Source organism: Calidris pugnax, unplaced genomic scaffold (genome assembly GCF_001431845.1).
Source record: "Calidris pugnax isolate Ruff unplaced genomic scaffold, ASM143184v1 scaffold14, whole genome shotgun sequence".
Taxonomy (NCBI): domain Eukaryota; kingdom Metazoa; phylum Chordata; class Aves; order Charadriiformes; family Scolopacidae; genus Calidris; species Calidris pugnax.
Window position 1 is genome coordinate 956,707 of NW_015090793.1, and position 18,463 is coordinate 975,169.

Consider the following 18,463-nt stretch of genomic DNA (forward strand, 5'->3'; position numbering starts at 1 on the left):
CCCGAACCACGGCGGGCACCCGGCACCACGCCGGTAACGGCGGTACGGGCCGTGAGGGGGAGAGGGGGGCCCGGCGTTGAAGCACCTGCAAGATGGCAGAGGAGGGTGTTGAGGGAGGTGTGGCGGGTGGTTGCCTGCTGGGCCTCCCTCGAGGACTCTGACAGGGCGACAGGCCGAAGGAGGAGCTGTTGATCCCAAAAATTAATCTCTCTGCATTCTCCCCCCCCCGGTACCACCGGGTTTAGCGGGCATACATTTCACCAGGGGTTGCTCAGGGAAATAGCATGACGATGCAGTGGTTGCATGTTCTCGGATGCTTCCTATCAAATCCAAATTTCTCTGTAAATAAACTGTTCTTAGTAAAATCTGAAGGGACAAAATAGGATTCTAGCCACCAGCATTGTGCCCTCTAAAAGCACCTTTAACGCCATGGCAGTATCTAACCACTCTGCTTGAAGAGAAAGCCATATTTAACGCAGGGGCCACAGTCTTTCCAATGTTGTCTTTAAAATGGAACTTTCTAGTATGTGACTTCAAAGTTAAACTCTTTTGCTGACTGTTCTGTCAGCATGGTTTCTGTGTGGTAAGAGGAGCCACAAGTAAATTACATTTTCCAATGAATTCCTCACTGGAATGATTGGAATCAGGGCTTGACCTGCCCTTACTGTTGTCTAGGTGTGAACACGGATCTTCAGGGAATCTCAGATTTTTGGGGTAAACTCTTCAGGTCACAAAAAAAAGGAAAGGGAAAGCCAAAGCTATCAGACAGGGAACTTTGGGGAAAAAAATCCTTTCAACTATTAATTTTTTACTTACAAAAGGAGATGTTGCCCTCAGAGCCTGTTACATCTTTTGGTCAGCAGTGCAACAAAACACTGTTAATAGTGGAGTTTGGAACACTGTAGTTTAACGAACAGTTTTAAAATTTGTAAAGAAGGTCTGGCTGACAGAGCCTGTTGGGATTGTGAGAAGGCTTTCGACAAAGGCTGTCAAAGAAACGAAGCAGTAATGGCATATGACCACGTGTCTTGGAATGAGTAACTGGCCGTAGGTACACTGCTGTAGTGATCTGTGCTTGGTCCTGCTCAACATACTCACAAGTGACTTGGAAAAGGAGCTGGGCACTCAAGTGACTGCCTTCTGGTGATTTCAAGCTTTTCAGGGACTTAAGGATAGAAGCCCACTGAAGATCTGCAGAAGGGCCTTATGAGCCTAAATAACTAGGCAGTAAAATGGCAGATTACATTCTGGAAAGATAAAAGTGACGCACAGTGGGGAAGAACATCCTAGCTTCAAATATAAAATGATGAGCTCCAAACTGACTAGTACTGTGCAGCAACAAAATATTGGAATTACTACTGCATTTCTGTGAAAACCTCATTTCAGTGCTTAATAGAGTTCAAAAATGTAAGCTGTGCACTGGGATTTGAAAAGAAACAGAGAACAAAGCATCCTTATGCTGCTCTGTAAATTTATTATTTGACCACATCTTGAAAGCTGTCTGTGGTTCTGAGTTCCCTCAGCTCAGGAATGACAGAATAGTAGTGGAAAAGGTTCAGTGAAAGGTAAAAAGGGTGATCAAAGGTACTTTGCTTTCAGCTTTCACGTAAGGACCAACTGAGTAAGCTTTTGTCTGAAAAAAAAAAAAAAAAGATGAGTTGATATAAGAAAGGGCTAAAAATCATGAGTATACATTGTAATATAAACAGTTATAGGGGGGAATTGTGTATGTGGATCCCATGAAAGCCACCAGGGACAATTTGCATTTAGTGACTTGTCTCAGCTGCTCTGCAGAGGTGATCGAGGGGTGTAATGAAAATTCATTTCCCTAACTATTATATCAATCAGTCTTTATAACATGAAAGTGTATGAACTTTGTAAATGTATATTAGCTCACATTATACACTGCAATGTAACGAGGTAGTAGAATTTTACTGGAGACTGGTATTTGTTCCTGCTCATGTAAAACCAACTAAAGAACAACCAGTCCCTGGAAATATGGGCTTTCTTGGAAGCTTAGAGCTGTCCACAAAGGATAAAGGATACCCATGGACAACCAAGATAAAGCCAGCATCCTAGCCCATCTAGCACATCTTTGAAACCCTCCCAGTGTCATCTGGCATCATAGATAAGTAACTTGAGCAAGACTGACCCCAGGGACATCTGGATCAATAGACAAGCAGCAAGCATGCTGCAGAAATACAGTTGCTTTGCAAAGTTTTACTGTGATTAGTAATCAGTAGCGTGGGCCTTAGTAATTAGTCGAGTCGTGTTGTACCTGAATGGCTGAAGGGTGTAAGAACCCTGTGTAAAACCACATTCAGGGTGATCCAGTTTGGCTGGCATATCTCAGGTGCATGAATTCACCCTTGTAATTCCATACTTTGTTTCCTGGCCTCTCTCCTTGTTCAGCACGGGGCCAGTTGCAAAGTTTTGTATCAGTGAGCTACACTTAGCAGATTGTCTCCTCCTAAATCAGAAAAATTTGAAAGATTCCTAAAATAAAAAATGATGTTTTGTAACACAAGTAATATAATTAAAGAAATATTTTGCTAGTCAGAGTGGCTTTTTCAGCTCATCTGTATCTGAAACAGTCCAGAGTGCGGTAAATATACTTCATAGCAGTAAAATGGAAGCAGTTACCTGACACATAACACTGATTAAGCACTTTTACTTCTTTTCCTTAGATATGTGTAGCTAACTCCTTGGAAAGGTGTAACAAATGCAAATAGATTGTTTTGTATTCAAATATGGCCAGACTAAACCATGCCGGCCAGAAGAGCCTTTGTTATGTAAATCTTGAGAGTCACTTTGCATCTTCCTCAGTGTTTTCCAGCTACATAAATTCAGTCCTTTCCCTGCATTTTCTAACCTCGCCTCCAGAGCTACTCCATTTCCTTTCCCTGCCATGTGAACCTTGGCTGCGCAGGGATGAGTCAGACCTGATCAGATCAGATCAGAGCTCCTCTTTCTTGCTTACTCTCCAGCCCTGAACCCATTTAGACGACCAGAGAGGGAGTGATTCAGCTGCAATTACCGCCTTATCGGTCCCTTTCATTTGCCAGTCGTCTTTGGTGACTTCCGAATTCCCAGCTCTGGCGAGGTCTTTTATTCCTTCCCAGTTTGTCCTGTGACTCACCCCTCGGTGTTAGTTAGGCACCTGTGAGCCCCCGTGCTGAGGACCCTAAAGGGAGGGTCATCACTTACTCTTGTGGGTTCTTACCTAGGTAGGAGGTACTACTAATTGGCAAATAAAAGCAGCCTCCAAGCCAGTATCCTATTTTACTTCAGGGCAGCTCCTGCTTTCCACAGGGAAGACAGGATGCCCTTCCTGCATCCTTGCACCATTGCTGTCCCCTGGGAGACTGGTCCCATCGTGTTGCTGTGGGACACCCATATACCAGGAATTTGCCACAATTTTGCTGGTGCTCCTGCTTGTCCTGCTGTCAGCCTGCATTTCTTCCTACCCTCTAATAAGATTACCTGATATGAAATGCTGATCCCGGCTGGTAGAGCCACAGGCAGACGGGTGCTGCTGTAGAGCTTCAGCTTTGCAGCTCAACCGCAAAACTGTGAAACCAATGTGTTTGGAGGAGGCTCAGGAGGAAAGAGAATAAAGAGGTACATGGGCTACAAGTTTAATCAGGTGGTCTAGGAGCTTTTCTTGTAACAGTTTTGCTTTGTGTGTTACTAAATTCGCAAGTCCCCTCCCTCTCCAAAAAAAAAAAAAAATTCGAAGCAATGCACTGGAAAACCTGAAAAAGCCCAGCAGTGGTAACTGTCCCGTGGGGTTACGGATGGCAAACTAAACTATATATAAGTAAGCAAAGGAAAAAAAAAAAAAAAACCACTTTATCATAATTGCAAAGGTGTGATCAGGCTAAAGGACATTAATCAGAACATCTCCTACACGGTATAAACCCCATAGCTACTATTCATTATAATTATCATTTACTAAATCAGGAGTTCGAAGCTAGCTAGCTACGTAATTATTTTTATAGAGATTGATGTTACTCATCCATGTTGATGACTGTGGGTAGCTCCCTTTCACTCAGTCCCAAGGGGTAACCTTAAGGGACGTCCCCACTCAAGGGAGGGATTCCAAACACACTGCTGTGGAGCGAGTGTATGAGGATCCCTATCATTCAAAAATGGGACTAGGCTTTTATAGTGTAAAGTGATTGACTGCCAGTCATTTGTTGCTAAACCAAACCTTCTAGCTTAGCAGAATATTTTTATCATTCTTTTTTTCCTCTTAGGAACATCTTGTTTCACGCCCTACCCTGTAACATTTGTTCTTGGGGCTACTGAGTCAGGCTAATCCTCAGAGTCCTTCAACCCTGAGGACACTAAGTATGACCTCTCCACATGTCTAGAAGTTTTCTGCCAGAAAACTCATAGAAGCAGGATGAAGTTCAAGACAATGTTCTAATTTCACTCCCGCCCAGGCAGTGTCCTGCTACAGTAACCCAAGTTGAAAATGAAAAAGGGCACTGTTTAGAGACAGACCAAATGTCTCTGAGCCACTGCAGTACCCTCACCTAACAGCTTCTCCTATTCCCCTTTAAGACACCATCATAACTATTGTCAGGTGAATACAGTTTTTCACTCTATAGGCTGCAATAATGCAGTAGCACCGTCTACTGAACTCTGGAAAAGCAGAGAAAAGAGCTTCTTTTGGGTATGTCTTCTGTGAATGCAATTTGTAGGTCTGAATTATGTTCAGCGGAACATTTTTGGCTTCCAGGGTGAAAATATACTACTTGGTAAGCATTCAGAGCACTTAGAAAAGAAAAAAATGCAGTCTGTTTTCTGAAATACGCAAGCACTAGCTTCATACAATGACAATACTTGGGATTTAAAATAGCAGCAACAGAAGCTTCAATTCTGAAAGTTTCCCAGCCCCTCATACTGCAGGCTTGGACTTTCCGACTGAAGGAACCAGCTTAGTTGTTGCTTTGCATTTCTGCAGCTGATCTTCATGCGGTAAGATACTTTCCCCCTTCAAGTGGCTGAGCAAAGTGCATACATTATAGGATGCATTCTAGAGGTTTCTTTAGACACAGGTTGCTGCTAACTACCAGACTGGAGAGCATTAGGGCTATTAAGAAGTGTCAAGAGGGTCGTTTTACATTATTATGTTAATATCTGTATCTGTATTTTTAAAAGCGTTCCATGGCTCTAGGATGCTCGGGTTTTGCTGCACCGAGCCCACCACTGCTGGTTATCTATTGCTCTCTAGTGGCCAGCGTCTAACCCTGCTGCTGTACACTGTAAAGATTGCCTTCATGTTTTGCTATCAGACTGTGTTACTGTAACATCATAAGCCTGTCTGCAGACATTCCCCTTCAGCTTAAGGAAATTTACACTTCGAGCCTTGAGGAAGAAAAAAATACAAGTCTCTTGCATTTTTCTATCTTCTTTTGCCCCTACATTTCTAATATTTCTGCTCAGGTCCCTATTTGGTAATGGCCTTACCATCCCACAGATAGCATCTCTTTTTTCCACCCCAAAACAGACACAGACAAAGCCCCTCTCCCCCGTTCCTGAGCTATGTGGCAGTACTTTGTTCTGCCTCTCATAGAACAAAACATGTTTTGATGGGCTAGTAGCCAGCAAGGCAGACCAGCTTCTAGTTGGTTTAACTTAGTTACCGCTCCCCCAGCAAACAACGAGGTTTTACAGTCTTTTATGGTACGTGTTCTCATGTAGACCTCTACTCATTTATCAAATTGTTTAATTTGGGAAACAGATTTAAGCAGGAAGGTGAAGGTTGTGGGCTGTGTGATCACACGAGCCTCATTCCCTTGGGAAATCAGGTTAACAGATGAAAGCCAAGGCGAAGAAGAGAGAAGGCAGCTGACAGCATGGTCAGGGCAGAAACTGGGATGAGGTTCTGAACTCCTAGAGACGGGAGCTTCTGCAAAGCCTTTTCAACAGCCAGACAATGAGCGATCATTAATTTGGGGGTGCTCTGCTGTGAGGGGCAGCAAGCAATGGGTACCTGCAAGGAAGAGACCAAAGCTGAGCCCTTCTAGCACTGGGTTCCCTGTTTGTGGCTGAGCAGGGAAAAGCCCCAGGGTTAAGGGCCCAGGGAGGGCTGCTGTCAGCCAGCACATCTCCAGTGGCAGCCACCAGGAAGGAAGCCAACGGGCAGTGCTGGGAATCCCAATGCTCCCTAAAGCTTCCTGAAGGAGAACAGGGAGGAAATATGAAAGAAAAATTAGAAGCAGATTAACTAAATCAAAACCACACAGAGTTGCAAGTAATGAGTTCTCTCTCACCACTTATTTTTGTGGCTTGTAGCTATTCTTTAAAATCATTTGAAACTACCTAAGGGTAGAATAAGTTCCTTGCAGCAGTCTTAGTCAAGCAACAAAATGCGTTCATAGTAAAGACACATCCTGTAAATTGATACAGTAAGAGAAATCTGAAATAGAGTCTTACATTTTACACAAAAATTAGAAAAATAGTTTAAAATTTGCTCTTTAAAATCTGCTTAGATATCAGTAACATGTCTTAATACTCTTTTCAGGCTTTACAGTCTGCTGGTTCACTAAAACACCAAGCAAGTATATTTTAAGTGGGATAAATACTCTGCTAGCAATTTGTTTCAATTCTAAAAATATACACTTGCAGTAGCACAATCCATTACTACTGTATGGTGGTTTAATCTGGTAAAAACAAACCTTGCAGTAATCCTGTTCCAACTTCTCTCAAACACCCAGTGCTTTCCAAGGAACCACTGCCAAAACCCTGGCTCCTCAGGCTTCATTTATCTGTTTCAGCTTCAGAGCTGAAGAGCAAACAGGTGGTAAAATCAGTGTGGGTGTTCTCTTACCTGTATTTGTGCTAGTTGCTGTGCAATGACAAAAATACATCTATTTTTCTTTAGAAATCAGCTGTTCTCATACTTTTGTGAAAGCAACTTTGTCCCACTGCAGCAGGGGCCTCATTGCCTCAATTTACCAAAATTTCAAAGGTGCCTTAGGCCTCTCATTTCAGTATTGTAACTTTTACACGAGTTTTTTCAGATAACTAGCCATTCTTAGAAGCTTCTGGTTTCTCATTAATGTCATGTCACCTATAAGGAAATTAAAGACAGGTGGAAGATCATCCCTGTTAAATCTATACGCATTCAAACTCATTAAAGGTATAGCGGCCTTAAATGACATTCCTTTGTTTAAAAGAATTTTTCCTTATGACTTTTTGTAAAGGATCCTAGCTTAATATTAAAGGAGATACTCAAGAGTACATGTAAATCCAGAAGAAGACTGCCCAGTGTGTGCCTTTTTCTTTAGAAAAAATGAAGGACAAAAGAAGAGTTTGGGATCAGTTTTATTTTTTGCTTTCTCCCGTAGCTCAGAAATTCAGATCATCATTATTGTTTGTGTTTCACTTTTGCATCTATTGAGGTTTAATTTCTGAAAAGGTAAAGGTGATGAGTTAATAGAAGGAAATATGTTTAGTTATTCTCAAGCCTCTGGAGTCAGTAAATTCTTGTTTCAGTCAAGCCTGAGAACTGCATACTGCCTCACTCTGGATATCCTCTCAAAATCACATATGAGGTGCATCTTTACATTTCTTATCATAGAAAGGGATTAAAAGTTTATACAGTTTCTGGCGTAAATTTTTCCTGAACCGCTAGATTGCTGGAAAGGATCTCAGACATCTGAAATTCAAGGGTGCCAACACTGCACCTGTGCAATTTTAGGGAGAAGAAGAGTAGTTTTTTGGATGATCCTCCAGCAAACTTACTACTGTAGAACTTACTCCCTGTTTATCATTTGATGCAAAAGAGTCTGAATTTTAGAAAATGCTGCAGAATGACAGATTTTCCATACTTGAGGCTCATGGGGTTTTAAAGTTCCCTGCTGTGATGACAACTTTAGCAATAAATGTATTTTAAATACCCCTTTGATGACTCACAACTGTCTGTTAAACTCTCTTTGTGGTGAACTACCATTTCCAGTCAAAGAGTCTCATTACTCTTTTACAGTAATCATCCACTCTCTCCAATCTAATATTAAGGAAGAAAACATAATGTTTCGGTCACAAAATAAATCTTAGCAAATTCAGACATAGTTCCAAGTGTAGTGAGAGGAAACATTGCATCATGTTACCAAACAGCTCCAAAATAGAGCCTAAACAAATCTTGGATATTCACAAGTCTGAAAAACAATTTGTTAAGCATCAAATACAATACATCAAATACTATAAATGCTGGGTTATCCTCTACTGTTTGTCAGAAATTAGATCTGATAAACACTATCACACTTGTTCCCTATACATTACAACTATAGATATTTTTATTTCAAATGTGCCTGGAAGAGAAAAGTGGTAAACAATAAATTACTTCAGATACAGCTAGAAAATACACTTTTTTAGTATAACCACTTTCAGCTCCATGTACTTAAATTTACTCTGTCCCCTCCTTTGGTGCTTTAAACCTTCCTAGTTCTATATGCAAGCTCAAAAGGCCAAACATAACTGGTGCCATGCAAGGGCTTGGATGAGTAATTGAATAATGATCTCTTAGGCTTCAACATTTAGCTGCCAAAGTCTAGTTTGATGGCATCAGTCTGGACAGTTCAGAGAGCACCTCAAATTAGGAGAGAACCATGCTGGCAGAATATTAGATACCTGGAGACTCCTGTTTGAGGACTGATATACCTCATTTCTTTTGCAGCTTTTTCAAGCTACGTTGACACAAAATAGATTTGAGCAGCTTTTGATGCGTAGAGACCTAGACATAAACATATTCTAAAGTATGATTAGTTTTTTACATATGTTTAGTCTTGTAATCATCACTGAAAAAAAAATGTGCACAGTTGTAGAAAGGATTTCTGGTTTTAAATAAAAGTCAGTTAATTGACTTTGAACAGATAATGGATGCAGCTAATCTTTTGAATACACCTAATGAGCTTTATTTGGCTTTTTGAAGTCAATTTGATGTCTCAAGAGGCATCCTTAGTGGTAATTTTAGTTGCAGTAAATAATTTCATAAAATAATGAGGTTTGCAACAGGGAAATCTTTAGTCAAATTAGAATTCCAAGACTAGAATACATTTCCTAGCAGCTGCAAAATGGTATTTTTTTCAAGAGAAATACAGTCTTCCATCTCCATTCCTGGAAACTGTTCAACATAAAGGGAACCAACAACAATGGGATTCCAACAGACACACTCTTTATGCTGTTACTTTATCATAGTGTATTTTATTCTGCACTGATATTACTAAAACATAGCCCTGAGTTAATGTTGATTCATTTCGTTAAGTCCTTGAAGTGAACTGTTCTTCTGCATAAAACCTTGAGTTTAGACGTGTAACTTTAAACAGTGGTTTCAGTTCAGTAGCAAAGCAGTAGTCTGGCTTCATGTTATTACTGGGAGACCTGCCTAAAAAAACCCTAGAACTGTACAGCAATATTCAGCAACCACCAATTTATTTAAATTATTACTATTTTTTGCTATTAAGAGCTCCAAAAATGGTTTATTTAAGACTTTCAGTGCTTATACATCTGGCCCCAAGACCCCATCTGCCTCTTTAGCAACAGAACTTTAAAGCCCTTACCCAACACCCACCAAAGACTTATTTAAGAACATAAAATGCGATATTGTTTGCTAGTACTTTTAGCTATATTTCTTTAGAACTAAAATTAAGTGCAAATGGCTCTCCCTTTTACGTTCTGTAATTTTACCAATATTAAATTTATTTCATTTATATATATTTTCTTCATAACAGACGTCTATCAAGACACTTCTAACACAATTAGAAACATCATGAGGTCTGTATTCAGTTCTGTATTTAAAAGTCAGTAATTAACTGATGAAAGCACAATAGGAAAGTATGACCTGTTCTTTTTATGCTCTGAACTGGATTCCTTCCTCTCTGTTATCTTTATTCCAAGCCCCAAAGGCAGGATTCTAAATCCACTGAAGCTGAGAGAAGTCTTTCCATTGGTTTTCACCGGGCTTTGGTCAAGCTCCAGATGACCTAGATAATTATGTCAATGAACAAGCTGAAACTCATTGAATCTGCTTGTTTACAGAAGCGATGGAGCAGGTCAAAATTCTTATTTACTCTCACTGTACTGGATAGACCACTGATGAAACAGCACACCAGTAAAGGCACAGACCTGAAGAGACAGACCTGAAAGCCTCATTTAATTACCTCGGTTCTCTGATCTTAATTTCTCCTCCTAATACAACCTGCTACAAACTGAACGTTTCAGAATTAATTTAAGAATTGCTATTTCTGTTCCCTGTTGTCTTTGTTTATCAATTATTTCTGACATGGACAAAGTGGATGCGTGCACACGATGCTGTAGGGAGCAGCGCAAAGACCTGTAAGCTTGAAGGGAGTCTCACCCCACTGGTAAGACTCCATGGTCCTCTCAGACCACCTCGGGTAATCTCTGCCTCCAACTGCCTCAGGTTGTTTCTTACTATTCCAACATGCACACACAGCTTTCTCAAAAGTGGGTAGTCAGTTGAATTCTTACACAGGTGATGTGAAACAAAGTGACTTAGAAAAGACATCACCGATGTTCACTAAGCTCATGGCCACTTCAGTTTTAATGTCTCTGCTCACAGGTGTGAGTCTAAGCCTCCCTGGGCAGAGGAAGAGCCAGCGTATGAGCAAAATAAAGCTGAACATGGAGTAGGAATTGCATAGTGTGCATACCAGTTCTGAAACACAAAGTAACGAGGGATGAAAAGTCAAATTAATACATTTGTACACCATTTCTAAAAGAGACCATAATTCTCTCACATTCATAAACCTCGATGAGAGCCCCCCTGTGATAAACCATCACACTTTGTTATCTCCAAGGCAATGGCCATTTGCATAAGCTCATAGTCCAGCAAGGAAACCTGAAATTCAAGATGGTAAATTTCTCTGAGGTCAGTACAGAAGCCTCATGTGGCTCCAGCCAAGGAAGGTTACCATCAACGTTTGCAACTAGTAAGTGTGTTTGGTGGTCTAGTTGTAATCTCAGCATGATCTTCAATTTACACTATCTGTCATGAGAAAACCCAAAATCTATTAAGGACCCCAGTCCCTCCTTACAGTGCACACACACAAAAATTCTTCTACTGCAAATGTCACATCTGTCAACAAAAAAGGAGATACCTTTTTGCTACCTCTTTTTCTTTAGAATATAACTGACTTATCCACTGCCACCAGGACAAGAAATATTTCCTTTTTTCCTCTCTTCTCCCTATCCAAACATCCCATGCTGTGTCTTGAAAATTGCCTTTTTCCCCAAAGAGGTTTCTTTAATGAATGTTTAGTACAATAAGCAAGCAGTTAATGACAAATTTTGGGCAGAACACAATATGTTTGTGGTGCAGGAAGACGGGGCAAACAGGGCAAGCACATTTACTGCAGCTTCCCACTCTGTGGCACTGACACGAGAGAGTCTATTGCACGACAGAAGAAGAGCATCTCTGTCCTTAAGGGATTTAAATGCACAAGATGGGTAATGGCAGGAGAATTAGTGACAGCATAGAATGTTCTGACTTGCTTCATAGGAAGATGTTTGAATCTCAAAAAATGCTGCTGCATGACCACGTGCGATTCATCAGATGACAACATAAGTTTTGTGAAAAACAAGAATCCAGAAATTCAGAAAATTTCATACCTGGCACATTCCATATGAAATACATGCCACTGTAGGAAAAGTGGATAGTTATAAAGGACTTCCAGAGAATGAGAAAAAAATGTGGAATCAGAATAAAGGATGATAGATCTGATTAGGACTAACTTAAGGGCAAAAAAATAAATCTGATTAAAATTTCTTTCTGAGAAAAAGTACATTTTATTTTTAAAAAATAACTGCAAATGGTCTAAGGTAGAAATCTTTGGACTGTCTTATGTGATGAAATCCTTGTTGAATTAAAATATGTCTCTGAATAAAAAGAGAGGATATTAACCTTTTCTATTCAAATTAGGTATGGCTTTGAAGCAGAATGTAAATTGAGTAGTAGCCTGGAAGCTTTGATTTACATCAAATAATTGGATACGTACTCCCAACATGCAAAGCAGGCAGCAGCTGAAAATTATCTGAAGCAAAACAAGATTCTCCAAATCATCACTGGATTATTGATAACAAAGGCCAGGAGTGCTGGGAACAAAACCAAGAGTGAGAAAAGCATTAAAGATTAGATGATTCACACAGGAAAACTTGATATGTAAAATAATGGCCTCTCTGCTACTGCCAGTCAGGGAAAAAAATCTTTCATTAGAACTGAGAATTTTATGAAAATGTCAACTAAGTGCTCAAGTGCTTGGGTCAGACAAACAAATCAAACAGTAGAAATGACAAAGGAATACAGAACAGAACAGAGAATAATTTTTTTTTCATTATATGAAACCCACATGCCCACATCTTACATATTCTGAGATGTTATGTTTCTCCCATCCTAGGGACGAGAATGGGTTCAGAGAAGGGCAACGGGGCTGATTGGAGTCCGGACCAGCTCTGTGAAGAACACGTGCTAGTATGAGAAAGAAACCACTGAGGAAGGAATATAATAGAGGCCTCTGCAGCCATTAGCAACACAGAGAATAAATAGAGGACAATTGTTTTTTTACAATCCAAGAGACGGGGATATTATTCGCAAATAAACCAAGCAGGCAGCAGATGCAGAACAAATGACAGGAGGTAATCTTCCACATGAGTAAATAAACTACAGAAATTCTAGTGATAGTGTTGTTCATTGTAAAAGTGTATATGGATTCAGTAAGTGACCGGGCAAATGCAAGAAGAAATATCTACAGGGCCAGGGGGTGTGTGCATGTGCTAAGCACAGGGACATCACTCTCGAGAGGAAATGGCCTCAAGTTGCACCAGGGGAGGTTCAGGCTGGATATTAGGAAGAATTTTTTCACTGAAAGGGTTATCAGCCATTGGAATGGGCTGCCCAGGGAGGTGGTTGAGGCACCATCCCTGGAGGTGTTCAAAAGACGGGTTGATGAAGTGCTGGGAGGTATGGTTTAGTGATGATGCTCCTTGTTTGTTGTGTGGGTGTCTATTTTTGTCAGTTAGCAAGTGACTGGGCAAATGCAAGAAGAAATATCTACGGGGCCAGGGACATCACTCTCGGAATATATCACTACGTGGTTACTGGGTTTTGTACTCCACACTAGGCATCTGCTGTCAGTTGCTACAGGTTGCTGGGTTAGAAGGGTCTTTGGCCTAATGTCCCCTTTTATACTCTGGGGCTGCTGTGGTTATTTGCTTTTATCTATCTGCTGTCAGTTGCTACAGATTGCTGAGTTAGAAGGATCCTTGGCCTAATGTCCCCTTTTTATACTCTGGGGCTGCTGTGGTTATTTGCTTTTATCTTAAACAAATCTAATTTGTTTTGTGCGTCAGGTTGATACACACTACAAATGATCTTCCACCCCGTCAAAAAGAAAGGATGGGAGTGACAAAGAGCTGATGCTAGTGATCAGAAAGCTATCATTAAACAATAAGCTATTGATGGTGGTTTTACCATCAAAACCAACAAGAGGCATTTCTCACATAAGAACAGGTTTGTTACGACATGAGCAGCAGGAATAAGTTAAATGATATAACAAGATTTAAAGTTAAATGTCCTAAGGTATTCGGAGTTCTTCAGTATGTGGGAATTTAATTTACCTGTTGATATTTGGCTCAGATATTCACCAAATAGCATCATTGCTTTATAAATTATATATAATATCCACCAAAGCATCATTGCTTTATAAATTATATATAATATGAATAGTTGACACCTTTTTTATATTATTCCTCCATAAAATCATTTTATAATGCATGAGAACGGATCCAAAGCTTGAGATACTTGTGGACTTTGGATATTAAAAAAATTGGGAGCTTAGGGTCAGAGACAAGAAGTTCATCAGTTAAGCCCAGGAATGAACACCAGTGGTGTAAGTGCTTTTTAGGAAAGTAAGATATGAATGAAGTGAGAAGAGCTCAGTGAGAAGGTCTGTCCAAAAAATATTTTCAGATGCAGCAGTAGAGTGACTGATGAGTGAGAAAAAAATTCAGACAAACCTCTCTTTTCTTTAAAGGTTCTCCAAGAAGACTTATAGTGTAGTGCTACTATAACTTTACCAGATGGAAAAACTCACTCCTTTGATTTTACTGGGATTAAAGTCTATCCTTCAAACGTTATTGTTCCTCTCTGTATTTTCAATAACTGAATTCAATTCCTTGGCTGAACTAGTTTATGGGAGGATTTATTGTTAGCCTGGCCTGTCAGTGCAGCACAGCAATCCCACACTGATTGCTCCTCAGGACAATTAGGCTTCTTTAGCCTGGCAGTGGAGGAGACAAATAGGTGGGGGATGCCAGATGGTGGGCAGTACATTCAAAGGCTGCTGCACCCTACTGAGACTGAACATCTTGGGCTCCGTCTAGTGTCGACAGTCAGAGCTGGGGTCTCCAGAAAGAGCTTCAGAAGGGTGTGAAACTCCAATTTCACGACTTTGAATTTCTCTCTGGAGAGCTTATCTCTCTACACTGACTGTGCAGGGAGCTCCGGCAGTGGGGCTTATTATGCTAATACTGAGCTTTGGGATGCTACTCCCCTTTGAAGATCTGGCACCGTGTGCCATAAGCTTGCTGGATTTCACAGTAGCATCGCCAAGGCCCCGGGGAGCACAGGGGGAGGATAACAGCAGAGGCCCTGCTTCAAGCTGGTGTGTGAACACAAACCACAGAAGGTCAATGTCTCATCAGTGGAGGAATGCAGCCCGGGGAGCCGGGCAGAGCTGGTCTTAGGGCACCACAGAGAGAACAGAGATGTATCTAAGATACTTAAAGCATCCCATATATAGTGAAAACACAAAGATATGTCACAGTCCCTACCAGGGAACAAAGGAAGAGGAGAAATAAAGGCATTGCTCCAGCATCCTCTCTCCCGGTGACAGAGGTTGTGTCTGAGTAATGTCACTGCTCCGCCACAGCTCTCACCTTTAGTAGAGAAGGAACACCTTCTGATTTGCCAACCCCACATTTTGCTCCTATGATTCAACAGTTATATGTAAAGAGTTTTCTTTTATCAAATAATCAGGTTAAGAAAATAAGTATTTTGAGGAGCAGTTTGCATCTCTCTGTTTTCTGCTCCAGCTTTCTCACAGGACAGTGTGATTTATTACCGCAGCAATTTATTACCAAACCACTGTAAAACAGGGTGAGACAATCATGATGGTGTGCATGCACTGGAAATGTTTAACAGTGAAATTAAAATTATAAGATGGTAAAGTGAACTTTGAAAATACCTGTTAGAGAGACAAAGGTGAGCTTAATAAATCTCGCTATTTTTTTCATACTGTTTAAAAAGCTGACACTTGGACACCAAAAAAAAAAATCATTTCCAGAGTAGATGTCTGGATTCTACCTATTTAATGTACAATATTCACCAATGAATGACTGTGCTGAGCTGTGAAACTGTCACTGTATTCCTTCATAGATGGAATATGCCATAGATAGGGCATCCCATTGATGAGTGAAGTGGGGTTTTTTGCCAGCCTGAAAAGCTACATTTTATCATGGAAAAGTCTTCCAGGTGAAGTGAAGTGAACCTTATTTCCTCCTGTATGACTACTCTGACAGCAGAGCAAAATATTCAGACACTCCCTTGAACTGTGACTGTTTTTGAGAGCTTTAGTAGCTAAGCTCCTGGAAATTTCCTGCGCACCCACCTCTGCAGAACCCTTCATTATTTCCCTTGTTATTTTCTTAAGGTCGTTTCTGGCACTATGCCTGACGTACACCTAGAAGCTCGCTTCATTTAAAGTCATACTATCATTACCTCACCTTTCAAAGATAGGATCTGGAGTTCTGTCACCACAACGCTGGTATCACCCTAAAGTAGGTGAGTCCCAATCATCACAATGCTGGTATCACCCTAAAGTAGGTGAGTCCCATACTGCCTGTTCTCAGCTAAGAGCCAGTGATGCACTTCATGGGTGAATTTCATTTGCATGCTTGTTCTAAGGATGCTTGTCAAATACACAAACTTTATAGCTCACCGGGTACACACACTTTGCACTGGAGCACAAGTTGGGGAAAGTTTACTCCTGTATTAAGAACCAACATGATAGGTCAGTCAGGATATACCTGCCAAAATGACCTCTGTTTGTACAAAGAGATGAGACAGTCCTTAGTTTAGGGGAGGAGCATCAGAGCTATCTCCAGGTGTGTTAGAGATGAACAAGGAGAACTTGAAGAAAGGGATCGATCAACAAGACTTGCCCTGATAAATGTAACCATTGATGACATGATGATGAAGAGAGACTGTGTGGGCCAGCAAAGAAAAGCTTGGATGAAGAGAGACTGTGTGGGCCAGCAAAGAGCCTACAATAAGCTGGCTGATTGCAGGCAGACTTTAGATTTAATTTTTTGTATAAAAAGGACAGTTTTCTTTCATGTTTTCACTGATGCTATTTACAAACACTTGTAACTATGTAGCCGTCCTGTCTGTTTGAGATGTTGTAAATAAATACTTTTCACTCCACTTATCTTAACCTAAATCAAGTGAAATGGGATGTCTGCCTTTGGATAACGTTACACAGCTTTACCCCTGCGATGGTTACATTCCTTAAAAGTGGGAAACTGGAATTTTCAATGAGGATGTTATTCCCCAAGAGACTGTTTGGGGGCATTCAAATGATATTAAGATGTTTTTTCACAAGAGTTGCCCAGGCCCATTTGAGATCTAGGATCACATCACACAGACATTTCTTCTGATGATCAGCCCAATCTCTCTGGGCTGCTGTAACACACTGAGGACTCTGCCTGACACCCAGCAGTCCTTAGGTTGTATTTAGCAACTGCCAGTTCTTCATACAGCTTAGCACACTTTGTTAATTGTGAGAAAGCATTAAGAATTATTCTCCTGCCTTCTATACAGCAATCGTTATTATAGTCGTTACTGAGTTAATTGCAGTAAGCAGTCATGATTTTAATACTTATCACGTCACCTCTTTAAAAGCAGTACATATAAGCATTAAATAAGATAGCTACTTAGTAATAGCACTTGAAATGGAATTCAGATATCTAATGAAATTATGCTACTCTCCATGCTCACAATGCTAAAACACAACACAAAGAAGAATAGGTAATGAGAATGTAGGCAAAAAATCCGAAACAATTAAATGAAGGGACAGTTCTTACAGCTCGAGTTAATCTAAAACCATACAAAAATATAAACCAAGCTACAATTTCCCATTGCTCCTTATTTTCTGTGGAACTACAACCTGAACTTAGCATATAAACAAAACAAGAGAGCATGTGCCTCAACCAGGAGTATGTAAGAGAAAGAGAGTGGACAAAACAAAAGAGCCAGTGTGTTAAATTTAAATGACAGATGTGACATATTTCTAATGGTGAACAAACTAACTCAGAACAGAAACGGTCTAAGAAACATCACTGTTCAGGTACTTTCATCATGTTTAACCTTTTTTCTTCGGTTGAAAGAAAAGATTTCTTGGAAAAGAGGCAGTAAAATAGGACAAAACCCTTTCCTATGCCTCATATTGAAGAAAAAAAGAACCTAAGTTCCAGCAGTTCATAAGAATACACTAATAAATTATAAACTACATGCTAATCAATAGGGAAAATTTTTTGAAAGTGTAAAGGTCATATCCAGTCAATACACAGCCAAATCCTTCTGACTTTGACCTTATATTTTGAATAAAATAAACACAATTGTACAAACGTGTCCCAGTTCACACCCTGTTGAAAAAGGTGGGAGAAATGGTTCAGAGTGGTAGTGGTAGTGTCCCATATGGTGGTGGCCCACGAGGACACTTTCTGCCCTCACCTCTGTCGCTGTGGTGCTGTGTCCTACTTCCACTGCAGGCTCTTTGGAGGGCAGTGGAAGTCTGAACTCATCCTTTTTGTTCCCTTTCTTCACATCTATTTTTTTTTCTGTGCTGCTGCTCTGAGGGATGCTGCTCAGCCCTGCTGCAGAGAAGTCCCCAGCAGCACAGGACCTAACAGACCCATGATGTGAGACACCAGCACTGAGTATTAACAGAATTGCCAAACTATTTTGCTGTGGCTCTGACTAGGATATTTGCTAAAAGCTTCCTGCCAGTGCTAGACTGCAACAGTGAAGGCTTCAAATGCATCACAACCAGTTGTAATAACAATAACAACCAGTTAAATAACAACCAGTTGCGTTCAATGAGTCAGACCCGTGTGAGAATGGAGCTTGAGGAATCTATTCTTTGCTTGGAATGGAGAACCAAACCTTAATTTGGACCATAATTCTGTCCAAATGAAGCTTCGGTGCATTTGAAAAAGAAATTTGGATTGCTATTAAATAAAGATTGAATATTGAAAACCTTGACGAGGGCAAAATGTCAAATAAATGTACATTTGCAATCAGGACATAGCTGTGGAAAGTTGCCACAATTTAAGTCACTGACTGAGGTGTGGGAAGCAAAACAGAGAATTCCAT